Genomic DNA, 15,760 nt, shown 5'->3' with positions numbered 1-15,760 from the left:
GAGGCACAGGAGTTTTGCAAGCTTATGGAGTAGCCTAGTGACAGGAAAATTCACTTGCTAAAATAAGACCTTCACTGTCAAGTAGGAAGTGTTTTAGGATCATTAAAGTTGATGATCTACAAAGTACGGTGCAAGGAAGAACATCATAGTTTCCTAGCTGCTATTGGATTAATTTGTTAAATAAAATAATTGTGAGATATTAATTTTTATCTTTTCTTGCAGGAATTATTGTGCCTCTGTATGAGATTTCATTGCTTGAATCATGCAGAATTCAAAACAGGAGCTTTGAAGTATATTGAATTGTATTTGACTTGTAGCACTAAATAGTATCCTTTATGCTGTTATCATGACTGTTATTTGCAGGGAAAAAGAAAGCTGAGGCAGAAGAGCCCTTCTGACTGTTGCTTTTATTTGAAAAGTAAGCAAACTATATATATATAGTAAGCAAACTATATTTTTAGACAGTTTTTCTGTCTTTTTTGTAACTTCTTTTTTAAAAGTTAGGTACAATAGGGTGACACAGTTTAAGTGTCACATGTGTGCTGCATGCTGTGTGTTGCCAAGGGTGTCTTTTCAAATTAATACTATTCATTTTATACAATTCTGTTGGTCTGTAATTTATGCCGTAAAGTTTGCAGCCCATGGTCTTTGAGCATACAACAGATATGTAGCAGGTCTTTTAGAAGCAATGATAGGGTAAGGGCAAGTGGGAATATATTTGTAAGGGAGATGACTCCCTTTTTTTCTTAAAAATACAGGTGGAGGGGAAGAGGACTTTGTGCCTGTTTGTAGAGACATGCCAGATGTATGGTAGTTGTGTTTCTGTGCTTGGTTTTTCTTACATTTTTACCATACATGTAGTGTTATTGGTATGTTTTGGGGGTTCTAGTGTTTAGTCAGCTGCACAAAATTACTTAATAATGAAGTCCTGTTCCTTCACTCAATTCTCTTGTTCATTTGGAAGGACTATGAATTTTTAAACTACTTTTAACATTTAAACACAACTTTCTTCTATCTGCTAAGTAGTGTTATCTTTAATACTGTTTATGGGTGGTGGTTTGTCATACCTTCTCAAGAATGACAAGTAGCTGGCATAAAGAAAAAGTAAGGATCTTTTGAAGCAGTTTCCTTGCTCATTTAGACCTGAAACACTGGAAAAAGTAAGATAACATAATGTGATATCTGTTGAACTGACAATTGAATCCACCCTGTAGGGAAAGGGACGAGCTTTATAGATATGGTTACTATCACTTTGTTGGTAGTTATCAAATGTGCATGAGGATGTTTGGGTTGCATGTACCTGCATGGAGGTAGTTACTGCACATTTCTCAGATACACGATGTAGCCTTATGATGGCATGAGAGCAGGTTTACTCTAGTTTTACTGTAGGTATTTATAATGGCTTGTCCTTGTGTAGTGTGGAACAGGGGGCTTGATTTAACAAAATCAAAGAGCTGCAAGTTTCAGGTGTGCTGCCTGGAGTGGTGGTATCCACCTTATCTTTTCAGTAGATTCCTGTATTTCAAGATTGCACAGGGAAGAAACTGGTTAACCTTTGTAAAGCTCAGACTAGGTTGTTAAGCACATTTGACAGCTTGTTTGTGCGTAGCTTTTTAAAAATCAATTGTGTTCTACCCTTTGTTCTTCCTTCTCTTTCTTCCTGCTTGTATTAAGGTTCAGTTGTTTCTGTACACCACCAGAAGCAACACCTCACTGCCTTCTGGTCTGCCTCGGATGTTATCTTTGCTTACATTTGCTTTTTGTCCTCTGCACTTTGGCAGATATTCAATGTCAACATGATATTCACTTCCTGCTGCCTGTTGGATATTTTCCTTGACTTTATCTCCCAAGTGTCAAAATGCACCATGCTATCCTTAATTACTCAATAAACAGACAGGAGTTGAGATTTTCCAGGATGTTGAAAGGTTGAAAACATCTTCAGGTCTAGTCTGAAAGCATCTCCTCTGCATCTGCTGTGCTTTTAGCCTATTATTTTCTTCCTTCGAAAGCTGACTTGTTCAGTAACAAGCTCACCTTGGTACACAGTGAATTCCTGTCAGCTGAGTTTTGTGGTTGCTGTTTTCTTAAAGTTGATATAGCTGTTTTAACCAAAAGTTATTGGAATATTAAAAAAAGAAAAATCCAACCTCCCCAACACCTCAACTTAAAAATCAGTCACAAGACAATAGTGAAGCTGTGATCGTTGTCATCAGAAGAAATATTACAGGTAAATCTTACGTATATTAACTTAAAATTGCTAATTATTAGTATTTATCTTGGTTATTCATAAGTAAGTGGTGGAAAATTTCATTTCTCTGTAGAAATTTAGAATTTTTGTTCTGAAAATTGGACAGTAACTGTTTTTGTACAGGGTAGGAAGACGCTGAGAAAAGAATTAGTGTCAATATCTTAACATTTTTCAGATTCATCTGCATTTCATATTTTTACAAGCTTTTGAGAGGTCTCTAAAGGTCGAGTTGCAGTCTCTTCTTTGCCATTTGCAGTTGTTGCAATGCAGTTTTAGGTGTTTGGGATGAGCATTACATTGTGTTTTTGGTTGGAGGAGGTTATTCTGATTCTGTCTGAAGAACTATTTCAGAGACAGAGCTATGGCCTTTTGATCTGATCATAATGAAGCAACTGTTGAATTAATCACTTTTTTCCTTTGGAGACACCAAAGTTGGTCCTGCATATGACGTAACTATTGTCTGTACAAGACTTCCTGCTGAAGTTCCCAAGCATTTAAGCTGCACATCAATACTCTTCTGGGATTGGAAGATTACATAGTAAAGGAGTATCTTTATTCTATTATGCATTTCTGTTGAGTATCAAGTTACAGGGACAGTTATGCAGTTTGACTATTCTTCTCACTTGAAAAGGCCTTCACAACCATTGCATGATGGCCCCTTAGCTTGTTTTCTTTGGAATTAGGGTATGACTTGTCAACAGTGAAAGCTGACAAAAATTATTTGGAGTTGACTTTGTACTTTTTAACATAGATGGTTTGGTGCTACTGCTGTAAAGTTAATGTAACAAAGTGTCATATTTTCAGTTCTGTCCTCAGTTTCATAATTCAGGGAGAAAATAATCTACAGGGAAAATTTTCTGACCCATTTTGCATATTCTGTCAGTTTTAATTTAAAATCACAAGCTTATATTTGATTTTAGGTGATCCATCTCTGTCCTATATAAAAAATCAAATTTGATGCTTCCAGAATATTATCCCAAATGTAGTGAACAAGCTGTAATTAATTTCAGTTTTGTTACTTAATGATGAGGTATTTAAGGTATTTAATTTTTTTGCTTCATTCTTCAATGGCAACCTTCCTTCCCACACCTCTTGAGTGTATGGACAGCAGGATGGGGACTGGGGGAACAAAGTTGTTCCCACTATGAATAACGGATATGGTTCGGGACCACCTGAAGAACTTAAACTTACATAAATTCATGGGACCTGATGAGATGCACCTTAGACTCCTGAGGAAATTGGCTGATGTAGTTGCAAAGACACTCTTCATGATATTTGAAAAGTCATGGCAGTCAGGGGAAATGGAAAAGGGGAAGCATTATACTCATGTTTAAAAAGGGTAGAAAGTTGGACTCTGGGAACTACTGACCTGTCAGCGTTTTCTCTGTGCCTGGAAAGATCATGGAAGAGATCCTTCTGAAAGCTGTGCTAAGCACATGGGGGACAGGGAAGTAACTCAAGCTAGCATGGCTTCACCAAGAGCAAGTTCTGCCTGACCAACTCAGTGGCCTTCTATGATGAAGTGACTAAGTCAATGTACAAGGGAACGACTACAGATAAAATTTATCTGGACTTCCGTAAAGCCTTTGACACAGTCCCCCACAACATCCTTCTTTGTAAATTGGAAAGAAGTTGATTAAAAACTGTTTGGAATTGCTCATCCAGAGGGTTGTGGTAAATGGGTCAGAGTCCCAGTGAGTATCACTGACAAGTGGTGTGTCCCCTGGGGTTTGTACTGGGACCAGTGTTATTTATTATTTTCATTAATGACATAAAGGGATCAAGAGCACCCTCAGGAAATATGACACAAAGCTGTTGGTGCTGTTGACACACCTGAAGGACAGGATGCCATCCAGAGGGACCTGGACAAGCTGCAGAGCTGGGCCCATGGGAATCTCATGAGGTTTAACTAGACCAAGACCAAGGTGCTGCACCTGGGTCAAGGCGAACCACAGTACTGGCTCAGGCTGGCGGATGAGCAGATGGAGAGCAGCCCTGCCCAGAAGGACTTGGGGGTGCTGGTGGGTGAGAAGCTGGACATGACCCAGCCATGGGCACTCCCAACCCAGAAAACCAAATGTGTCCTGGGCTGCATCCAAAGCAGTGTGGACAGCAGGGAAGGGAGGGGATTCTGCCCCTCTGCTCTGTTCTGATGAGACCCCACCTGGAACCCTGCATCCAGCTCTGGGGTCCCAGCACAGGAAGGACATCAGTCCATTGCAGTGAATCCAGAGGAGGGAGGAAAAGCTGAGAGAATTGGGGTTTTTCAGCCTGGGCTGAAAGAAGGCTTTGGGGTGACTTAATCTCAGTCCCTGTACCTGAAGGGAGCCTACAATAAAGACAGAGAGAGAGATTTTACAAGAACAGATAATAGCAGGACAAGGGAGAATGTCTTCAAATTGAAAGAGGGTTGGTTTAGATTAGATACTAGACGAAAACTCTTTGCTGTGAGGGTGGTGAGACACTGGCACAGGTTGCCCAGAGACGATGGGGATGCCCCATCCGTGGAAGTGTTCAAGGCCAGGTTCGATGAGGCTGTGAGCAACCTGGTCTAGTGGGAGTTGTGCCTGCCCATGGTAGGGGGTGGGGGTTGAAACTAAATTATCTTTAAAGTCCCTTCCAATCAAGGCAATTCTATGATTCTGCGATTTTAGGAAGAATACAAAGCAACACTGGCATGAAGAACTTTAACTTATTGCTATTTCATCCCAGGACATGCGACAGCACTTTCTGCCATGCCTTGTGTGAACAGGGTTTGGGGTTTTTTTAATTATCTTTTAAGCGGGATCATTGAGCATTAATGTTTAGAAGTAAATCTTGGTTTTTTGAGATCGGTTTAAGAAGAGATATGATAACAGGAAGAAGTAGCTGGGCATGCAGGGGCTAAGGAGGGTATGCACAGATATTTTGGTACCAGCTTCGCTTCTAGGCAGACAAGAAACATATTAGAGGCCCTTTCCACACAGCCATGTGCTGCAGAATTGTCATGCTAGCAGGCCAGCCGAACAAATGTTTATACACTGTATGGTGTTAATAGGAAATTAGTTAAACTGAATTGTGGAAAAATGCTACTTTGGGATGACTATGAGTGGAAAAAATTATAAATTGATAATAAATTGCATAGAGAAGTCTCATATTGGTCTCAATAGACCAATAGACTTTTTACACTAATTTTATGCACTCTCCTAATTTACTTTAGATATTTGTTTAATGTATGGCCTACAAAGGCTCTAATTTTGGAGCAGAGCTTAAAATTCAATAGAGCTATGATCACCCCTGCTTTCATTTTTTGGAGTTCTGGTAGTATCTTTTTTTGTACTACCCTGGTGGTATTGACCGAACTTTATTCCTTCTACTAGTCATATGGCTAATGAGGAAAAGAGTCTCAGCACTATAGCACACAAAATCATGTGAGGCCAGAAAAAGTGACTGTTTTGTGGTGACTGCCTGGTTTCCATGTGATTGTCAGTTTCATGTAGCATCTGCAGAATATGTTCCTTGTGCTTGCTGTGATTCCAGTGACCCTGTACTTGTGAGAACACTGTGTTTATGCCTAGGTAATGCGCGTGGTTCACTTCTGCAGCGTGCTCACTGTGTGCCACCATCTTTCATGTAGGTGCTGCTTCAAACCATTCTGTCATCTAGTTTAATCTTATTATGTTCCCATCTCTGATAAACTTATTCTTTTAGCACCATGCTGAAATGGTTGTGTGCAGGGATGTCTTACAGCTGCGTGTTAACTTGTCCCATGCAGCTGCTACTGGATTGCATCTTCCAAAGGGACCTGGGAGGTCCCTTCCTTTGTTGGGAGATGTTGATACTCACTGTGAAGTCAATTTATATTTGTATCCCTCACAAAGGTTGTGTCTGGTTGTTTGCAGCAATGCCTGTGCTTACCTTTTCACTCTCAAGGGGAAGCCTAGACTTACACACATACTGGGATTTCAGCTTGTTTACTCAAATGTTCTTTGATTCACAGTTTGAGATAAATGTTCTCTGATGATGAAGTTTGGTTTGGTTGGTTTGGTTTTTTTTTTTTTTTGGTTTTTTTTTTTTTTTTTTTTTTTTTTTTTTTATTTCCATGCTTTGAGAAAGCTTTCAAAAAGGGCAATAAGTATCTTCAGTTGTACATGGTGAATGCGTTGAGAATGGCAGTAAATTTAAGCCTAAAAGTTGTTTTTAAAACAGCTGAGACTCACTGGTGGTGTTGCCAAGACAATAAAAATTAATTCAGAAGCTTTTCTGACTTTTTGTGTGATTGTACAATTTCAGAAAGGAAGGTGTTGGAGGATTCCCTATTCTATTTGACAAATTCTAATGTCAAGCCTACAAGCTCATTTTTGACTGCCAACCCTGCAGTAGTGTTCTTGCAGCAGCAGAGCTCAGCTCTCTGCCTGTCACCACCAGCACACTATCACTTCTGCCAGCTAGACAGTCTTATGATTACACTTGGAATAACACCTGTGCAAACTCATTAATTACTAGAAAAAATTCACTGATGTCACTCTAGGAAACAGGAAGAGAGCAGTCTGTATTTTCTAGCAATCTTTTTTGGTTTTACCTCCGAAAACCGATTTTCCTTCTGGCACATTGTTGGCATTCAGCCATGAGAAAGCTTTGAGGCCAAAGCAGCTCTTGCTGCCAGAGAAACACCTGACCTGTGAGGGGAAGGAAGACTTTAACATGCAATTGTTGCGCTGCAGATGCAAACTTGGGTGCCCCTAGGTTTTCTGGATGTGCTATCAAACTCATGAGTGTCTTCCATGAGTTTTTTTGTGGCTGCCAAGGAGTAGCCACATGGTTGCTCATAGCTGGACAGAGTACATGTACTGCACAGGTTGCCATAACAAAACAGTATTTTCTGCAGTCCATCCTGAATCCTGAATTGCACACCAGCACACTCGCCTTCCTGACATGTTATGAGGCACTTTGCTTCCAAGTGCAAGACAGTCAAGGGCAGTTAAGAAACCAAGATATCCTGGGAGCCCAATCTTACTTTCTTTGGACAAATGGGGATTGGTTTTCTGGCTCCAAACTCCGAAACTACATAACAATAAAGATGATCCCCTGTTGTGGCAGGAGTGTGTCATCTGGCATCGATGGCAGTGGTCTCTGTGGGGCAGCAGTACCTGTGGAGGGCTGCCTGCTGTACCCTTGGCTCTTGCCTGTCAAATTCTTCGTTGCATTCCATGGAGCATGCTGGACTCTCAGCAGTAGTCCCAGCAGAAGGGAGTGATCCAGAGGTGATACTGTCCCCATCTGTACCATATCTCCCTTCCACCAGTAGCAGGGCCTGCCTCAGGACCCCTGGCTCTGCTAGGGGGATGCTGCTTCAACAGCTCCTGATCAGTGCAGGGAAGAAGCAACCATTTCTGCATCCAGCATCTTGGAACTTGGTGAAATTGACCAAGCAGCCAGAATAGTTTCAAAAACATGGTAGTGTAAAGGGATAGCAGGATTCTGGTTTGAGTTTTGCATGCTGAATAACTGAGAAGTAGTATAAAGTGGCCTTTGTACAAAGTACAAAGGCAGGTTACTGCCACACCATTAATAGGAAAGGGAGCCATCCTACAAAACACTGGGTTGTCTCCCGGCTTCATGGAGCTACATTTGAGTGCTGACTTCCTGACAAGGAGCTACTGCTGCCTTCTCTAGCTGGGCATGAGATCTTATGGGAGGTGAAACAAGAAAATGCTACTTCACACACTCTTATCTCTGGCAGCACAGGTTTTCTTACCCAGTATAATAAATCCTTCTTAAAAGATATGTTTCCCTAGAATAAAAAAGGACTATTAAAACTTACTGTCCTTCATCACACTGTTTTGCAAGGCCATTTGTGGTAAATGTACTACCACACTGGTCTCTTTCTGGCAGCTCCTCATTGACATTTCCCTATGTAAAGAGCTAAGAGAAACCCCCAATCAGAGCAATTTTTCTTTGACATTTTAACGTGAAAAAGGAAAAAATGAAGCTTGTCACCAGGGGAGAGCACATTGGGCTGGCCTCCCTGAGACAGTTTTTATTGGACTGGAAAGCTGGTGGCTGGCAGAAGGAAAGGCAGACTGCTTACACTACTGGCACAGGAGGTCTGTGCAGAAAGCAGTCACGAGGCACATTGTGCTCTGACACAGTGTTTTTATTAGAGTTGGGCTTCTGTGAAAGAAGCAATAGCAGTCTCTGCTAAGGGAAACCTTGCTCAAGGTAATGTTTCAAGTAGGTGAAATTTACACAGATAAATGCTGCTTAATGACAGAAAAAGGAAGGAAATGCATAAATAGAATTTGTGTTCTTGAGGCCAAAATAAAATGCCTTTGTGAACTGCATTTGCAACAAAAAATTCAGCAAAAATTAATTGCACCTTTCTTTGCACTAGTGGAGCTTCTGTCTGTTTCCTTTATCAAGAAGGCAACAGATACAAGAAAATTTCAGGAATTTGTGCTGTTTAATATTTGAAATCTTAACTTGAAAACTCTGTCTCTAGAAAATCAAAGATCAAAGTAGGCTGTGGTTTGAAAAGTGAAATATTTCAGGATTGTTTGCCTCTAATTTCTATGTGCAAAACTATGTAGTAACTACAACAAATCCGCAAAGCAAACTGTCAATTGAGGACAACTTTTTTTTTATTTAGAATACCATACACTGCAGGAACATCTGATCAAAACTTTGCAGACTTTTTTTCTGGACTGTACAGCTTTATTGCAGGGTTAAAATCACCTAAAAGCCCTTTATTCCTTTCCAGCATGTCTACAGTACTCATCCCCAAGCCTCTGAAATCTTTAAAATAGTTAACGCTTTCAGGAAGAGAATTTATAGTTAATTTTTGAGGAAGTTATAATAGCAAAGAGAATGCAGTTAATACCTCTAGAAGGATGGAGAGGGAACTGATGTGCAGAGAAAGTACATTGGAAGTACTGAAATGCCTCTGGGTGACTGGTTCTGCTTTTTTCCCAGGGCCTTGCTTATCTTCAGTTTGCATGCAGGGGGCTCCTGAGTAGAAGCAAGATGAGGAACTGAATCTAGAGACTCACTGCTGGTGATAGCAGTAGGAAAGAAGCTCACAACTTCTACCTTATACCTATCGCTTAGGCAGGATGGATTTGACCACTGCTCTCTACAAGGGTACTACGCTTTTGTTTGAAAGCCGTAATGAAAAGACCAGCTTTCTCGAAAAATACACTTGTTGCAGCTCCATTTACAAAGTAATTTATTAATTTAAAAATCATTGCTTTATTTTGGAATTTTATATGAACACATTTTATCCCTCCTCCAAATGTCTCCAAGTCACTGCACTTGCTTTATCTCTGGTGCAGTATTGCTTAGCCATAGCTTATGAAGCACAAGGGTGGAGGGTGGCAAAGCTAGGTTGTGTAGGTCAGCTACAATTCGACACTGCAAAATTCTACAGAAGTACATCTTAATTAAGACCATAATTTCTACAGTGCTTCCTTGTAGTTTGTGGAGTCCTTTTCTCTCAGCCCTTGTAATGGGAAGAAAACTTTTCAGCTGCAGCCTGCAGTGACTGTTAAGGTGAAGTCCATGTGAATGTGTTTTTATTCTGATGCCTACCTCTTAATCTGAGTAGGAAGAGCTGAAGCACTGAGAGCTGGAACTGATGCATTAGAATCTCTTGGAGACTGACTGTATTACTGTAGAAAGTGAAACTTATCAGTAATGATAGCAATTCTAAATATGCAACTGTTTGGATAACAAATCTCCTTAGTCAAAACCAAACCTAGAAAAAAATATCTCTATTTTGATAAAGAAGCTGAATTTTAGAAAACCACTTATTTTTAGTAATGCTAATATGGACTTGCAACTTTTTTTTTCCTTTTTTTCAGTTGTATTAATTATCACTGCTAATATTTGTTGGCCATATTCCTTGCATTAGTAAAAGTATCAGCATTGGTTACAACAGTCTCCAGCCTTTCCTTCAGTGTAATAGTTTTTCTTGTGTTCATAAAGATCATTGAAGTAAGCATGTGGACTTCTGACTGCTCCAAAACACTGACTGCTGAAGTCAGAAATGGAGGTGGTGTTAGGTCAAATCTAACAGGAGAGAGCTTCTGTGCACAGCATCCAGTTTCAGAAGTGGGATGCCTTCATGCTCTAGCTTCATGTTCTATAAAACTGTCTCTAGAAATCACTTAATCCATTTCTCTGCTTTAAAAGAAGATCAACTCAGCTACCTGTAAATATAAAGAAAGGTTAATGGTATTCTTTTCATACCACTGAAAAATGAAACATTCAATACTCTTTTCTTGACTAAATGCATGCTGCTAGTTTTTTTTATGATGAGTCAAAGTAAGTTCTTATAGGCAGAAATAATTTTAAAAAACATGCAAGGAATATTTGATGTTTTTTGAGAGAAAGTGTATGTCTTGCTATTTTTTTTCATGCAATGAAAGAGATCCAATAGATGAATAAGGTGATGATGCATCTATTTCTCACATGAATTTGATACAAGCTTTTTAATTTTCACTGATCTGTTCTTATTTCTCATTTAACTTCTGAAAAAGTTAGATAATGAGATGTCCAAAAATTGGATGTTTTCCTGTATTCTCAAATTCCCTTTAGGAGTCTAACTGGAAACCTCATTCTTGTTCCAAAAGGAGCACTTATGCAAATAAAATGCGTGCTTAACCTGGGCTCATGTAATTATTCAGCAGTCGTGCTCCAAATTTGCTGTCTCTCCAGTGCTGTACAACAGCACTTCCAGATCCTACCAAAGGAAGAGAACACTGTGTTTTTAATGAAGTGAGCTGGTTTTGGCACTGGTGATTTTCATCCATTACTTTCACAAGAATGCTGTGATTGTTGCTGTAGTACAAAGTTTTATTAGAATGTATTTCCATGTTAAACAAAATTGCTACCAAAGTAATAACAAGCAGCAATCTTCAGTTCAGCATATTTTAACGTAAAAGCTGTGTAGATTCAATTGCTAGGTCATAGGCTTCATTTTTCCTTTAAGGAAGGGGATTGGAGACACTTACAGGCATTTGGCTAGAAGTTAGCTATATAAAAATAAAAATAAAAATAAAAATAAAAATAAAAATAAAAATAAAAATAAAAATGAAAATAAAAATAAAATGCTTGTCACTGTCTTTTCTCCCGGCTCCAGCAATTGAATCCTTACTGTGCTCTCAGACTGGACAGCATACAGGTGCTGCAGTCTTCTCTGTCTTCAGAGTTAGAGCTGTATGCATGCAGTAAGCCAAAGAAAAGTTATTTTAGTGTATTTTTGGATAATTGTGCTATTTAGTTCAGTTATGGTGAGACTGTTGATAAAGAGAGGAAGTAAAAAAACCTAAAGCTAACCTGAAGGAGTTATAGTTCCATCTTTGGAAGAATAGTGGATTGAAATTAGAAAAGAAATGTGAAACTTCCTACATAACAGAATTTCTGTGAGTGAAATATCTTGGCAAATGCAGGAACTTCAGAAGGTTTGTACTTTAAATGCGGCAGTACTTAAAATTAACTGAGTTGGATCCAAAAGCAGGTGGGTAGGTAAATGTCTAAGGATTTCCCACTGAAATACTATTGCTTAAGGAACAGATTTTTTTTTAATACATGTGAGAAGGGGAGGATGTAGGGAAGGGGGAGATAGATAGTTTCTATATTGATGCGGGTTATACAGCAAGATTTGTCGAGTAATCCTTTTACCCATGTTGCAGATTGATGGGTAACTGTGTGATGTGCCATCTGCTTAAGTGTTTAACATCTGTTTAACTGTTAAATTAAACTTGGTTTTTGTTCATAAATGCTCTTACTTTCTATTTATTCATTAAAAGACTTCTAACAAGTAATTAAGCTATCTAAATAAAAGGGAGTAAATAACCTTGAAAGCAGCAGAATTGTATTTTTAATGAGGTATGTAGAAGATTCGAATTAATGACTTAGATTACTGCTTGATTCCTTTTTTAGGTAGATTAAAATATTTGTTTAAAACTGTGTGTTAACTTGAACATGCAATGACTCCATCCATTTCATACATCCATAGTTGAGAAAATAATAGGTTCTGAAGATCTGTTTCTGTCTACATACTGAAAAAGCCCTACTGAGTGTTAAAAGTACTGGGTGAGTTTGAACATCATGTTTGGGATTCAGCACTCTGTTTAATACAGAAAAGAATTGTCAGGATGGTTTGAGTTTGGTTGGTTTTTCTTTTCAGTTATGTTTGTGGAGTGCTTTGCCATTTTATTGTGAAGGTGAGCTAGGTAAGTTGGGAGGAAAGCAAGTGTCAAGCAGAGAACATAGTATAGGCAACAAGAGGGTGATTTGGAGAAGGGCATCTCTCCAAATCTCACTCATTCATCTCTCATTAGGAGAGACTTTGTGGGGAGTACTGATTTATTGTTTTAATTGAGCTTCAGGAAGAGATCTGAATACCTGACCACCGTGCTGGAGTCAGGTGAATGTGTAAGGACAGGAAAGAGCAGTAACAATGAGAGCAGAGCTAAAAGGAATGAGAAGAAATTTGTAATTTTCCCTCGTTTTGGACAACAGTGGCTTGAAGACCGAGATTTATTGAGATACTAGAGAACGTGGACTTGCAAGTGCTGAAGTTGCACATGAAGGTGGAGGTCTTAAAAATCTAGAATTTAGACAGCTGAGTGAGGAAGATAAATACAGGGGACTGACAGTGGTGAAAATCATTGGAAAGAAACCTTTCTGTTTTATTAAAAGAGCACAGTGAATGGGATGAAGAGGATTGAAGCTGGTAAACACCAGAGATAAACAGCCTATGAAACCATACAACTTGTTTAAAAGTTAGTTTTAATAAAAAGTGAAAGGCAAGCAAGTGGTGTTTCATTAGTATTGCAGAATTTTGACCACGAAAGACTACAAACCATAGAGCAGAAGAAATGCCGCACATTGCACAGTGCTGCATCCGTTGTCACAGTGGTGAGAGAGAACAAGGATAGTGTATTGTAACCAAACCTTTCTGTTTTATTAAAAGAGCACAGTGAATGGGATGAAGAGGATTGAAGCTGGTAAACACCAGAGATAAACAGCCTATGAAACCATACAACTTGTTTAAAAGTTAGTTTTAATAAAAAGTGAAAGGCAAGCAAGTGGTGTTTCATTAGTATTGCAGAATTTTGACCACGAAAGACTACAAACCATAGAGCAGAAGAAATGCCGCACATTGCACAGTGCTGCATCCGTTGTCACAGTGGTGAGAGAGAACAAGGATAGTGTATTGTAACCAAGGAACCCAATCACCACCGTGGGGGGAGAAAGGACAGGAGAGTGAATACTAGGAGGTGCTATGCTCCAAACTCTTTTAAATCTTGGGCTTGTCAGGTTTGTTGCCCCTACCATTATTTCTAATCAGGAGGTGGAATAAACACATGGAACAGTTGCAGCTGTGTGTTAAAAGTAACAAAACACTTTATTCAAAGGCCTTCATTTGAAAGCAGACACAGCGTTACGTTTAACAGATGGGAGCTATTTCTATGAATCTTCAAGTGCTTCCCAGAATGATTCCATTGTATCAGTGTTGAAAAGAGAAATCTACCCAGAGAAATAGTTTGAAGAATTCTGTGTGATTTCTTAAATCTTCCTGTGTATTCACTGGCATTAAGTTTTACACTTTTAGATAGCATTTTGTATGAAGTTCTGTCATGTCTTGATCATAAGGTAATGATTTCATGTGTGGGTTTTATTTCATTTGCTTTGCACATGAGTTTTACAGATCCCTCTTTCATTGAATATGACAAAGAAAATTATAAAGGTTATTTTTAATGCCGTAAGAAATTTGAAGACAAAACAATTAATCAAAATCAAATTAATCAAATCAATTTTTATTATTTGATTATCAATCAAATCAAATTAATTTTACAGTTATCTAAATTGAGGGAAACTGAGTCATTGGAAGTTCTTCTTGCCCTTAAAAAAGATTAAAATTAAATAAAAATGTTAACCTGAATTTAGGACTAACTATTGAGGCATATGGAAATACAGAATTTAGGCAGCATCCGTGGTTAAGCTTAAGGACTGGTCAGAGGCTTAAAGATACATCTTTCTTGCACAGCATTTTCTTCTGAGCAGGTGGTTTCCGAAGGACTTAGTGAAATTTCTAGTACATTATTGAGTTGTTACCTGCCAATTTGAGTTCATGCATATTAACTCTTATGTTAAGTCCTAGGTAAACTTCATTGTCTAATATTTTTGAACAATTATGGAATGGCTTCATAAGCCTTGACTGTCTCACAATTACATGTTTTGTGTGGCAGTTCATATAATAAATATTTGTTAAAATACTGTACGTATTGGAAAACAGAGCTTTTTAGTCTTTCCTGTAGTTCCCATATTCTTCTTCCTCATTCTTTCGAGCAGTGGTATCTTTAAATAAAGATAAATTTGAGTTCAATGCAAATAAACTTTTCTGAGGTGATGTTCTTAAGGTTTGTTTATATTAATTTGTGATACATGTTTCTGTTTTAATGCTTTGTTGTAATTTAATATCTTTATCTTTATTTTGGCAATCGAAAGGGTCTTGAACATTAATAATGTTCATGGATTCATGAACATGCTGAGTTGGAAATGACCTATCAGGATCATTGAGTCCCGCTCCTGGCCCTGCACAGGGCACCTGCAAGAAACGCGATATGTGCCTGAGTGTTGTCCAAAAGCTTCTGGAACTCTGTCAGGCTGGTGCTGTGACTGTGGCCCTGGGGAGCCTGTTTCAGTCCCCAACCACCCTCCTGATATGCAATCTCCCCAGACACAGCTTCAGGCCTGAAGGTGCTGTCACTGGTCACCACAAAGGAGAGATCTGTGCCTGCCCCTCCTCTTTCCTTCCTGAGGAAATTGTAACTGCAGTGAGGTCTGTCCTCAGTCTCCTCTTCTCCAGGCTGAACAGATCAAGTGGCCTCAGCTGCTCATCATTCAGCTCCCCCTCAAGGCCCTTCTCCATCCTCGTGGCCCTCCTTTGGATGATCTCTAGTAGCTGAATGTCGTTCTTATATTGTGATTGAACATCATTTTCTTGTTCCTATACTGCAATGCCAGACTATATACTGACAGACGGAGAGAGTTGGGGCTGTTCAGACTGGAAAAGAGAAGGTTCTGCAGGGACCTTACAGCAGCCTTTCAATACCTGAAGGGGGTTTAGAGGAAAGCTGGAGAGGGATTTTTCACAAGGGCATGTAGTGATAAAACAAGAGGAATGGCTTTAAAATGAAAGAAGGAATTCTTAGAGTAGATATTAGGAAGAAATTCCTTACTGTGAGGGTGGTGAGGCACTGGAGGAACTGGTTACCCAGAGAAGCTGTGGATGCCCCATCCCTCAAAGTGTTCAATGCCAAGTTGGATGGAGTTTTGAGCAATCTTGTTTAGTGGGAAGTGTCCCTGCCTATTGCAGGGGAGTTGGAACTTGATGTTTAAAGTCCCTTCCAACCCAAGCTATTCTATGGTTCTATAATTGTGTGATGCACCATGACTCACATAAACATTCCTTTAAAGAGGTGAAGCAAACCACAGTTCAGCCACATCTAATTAAATATCAAG

The 15,760-nt window shown here is 39.1% G+C and overlaps 1 protein-coding gene across 3 annotated transcripts in view; it reads left to right on the top strand.

The window, feature by feature from the left end:
- Positions 1 to 15,760, top strand: part of DAPK1 (death associated protein kinase 1) — an 85,503-nt gene that overhangs the window by 16,208 nt on the left and 53,535 nt on the right. The window lies entirely within an intron of this gene.

This window comes from Anomalospiza imberbis, chromosome Z (genome assembly GCF_031753505.1).
Source record: "Anomalospiza imberbis isolate Cuckoo-Finch-1a 21T00152 chromosome Z, ASM3175350v1, whole genome shotgun sequence".
In the NCBI taxonomy this organism is placed as follows: Eukaryota; Metazoa; Chordata; class Aves; order Passeriformes; family Viduidae; genus Anomalospiza; species Anomalospiza imberbis.
This window is presented reverse-complemented; position numbering and strand designations above follow the sequence as displayed.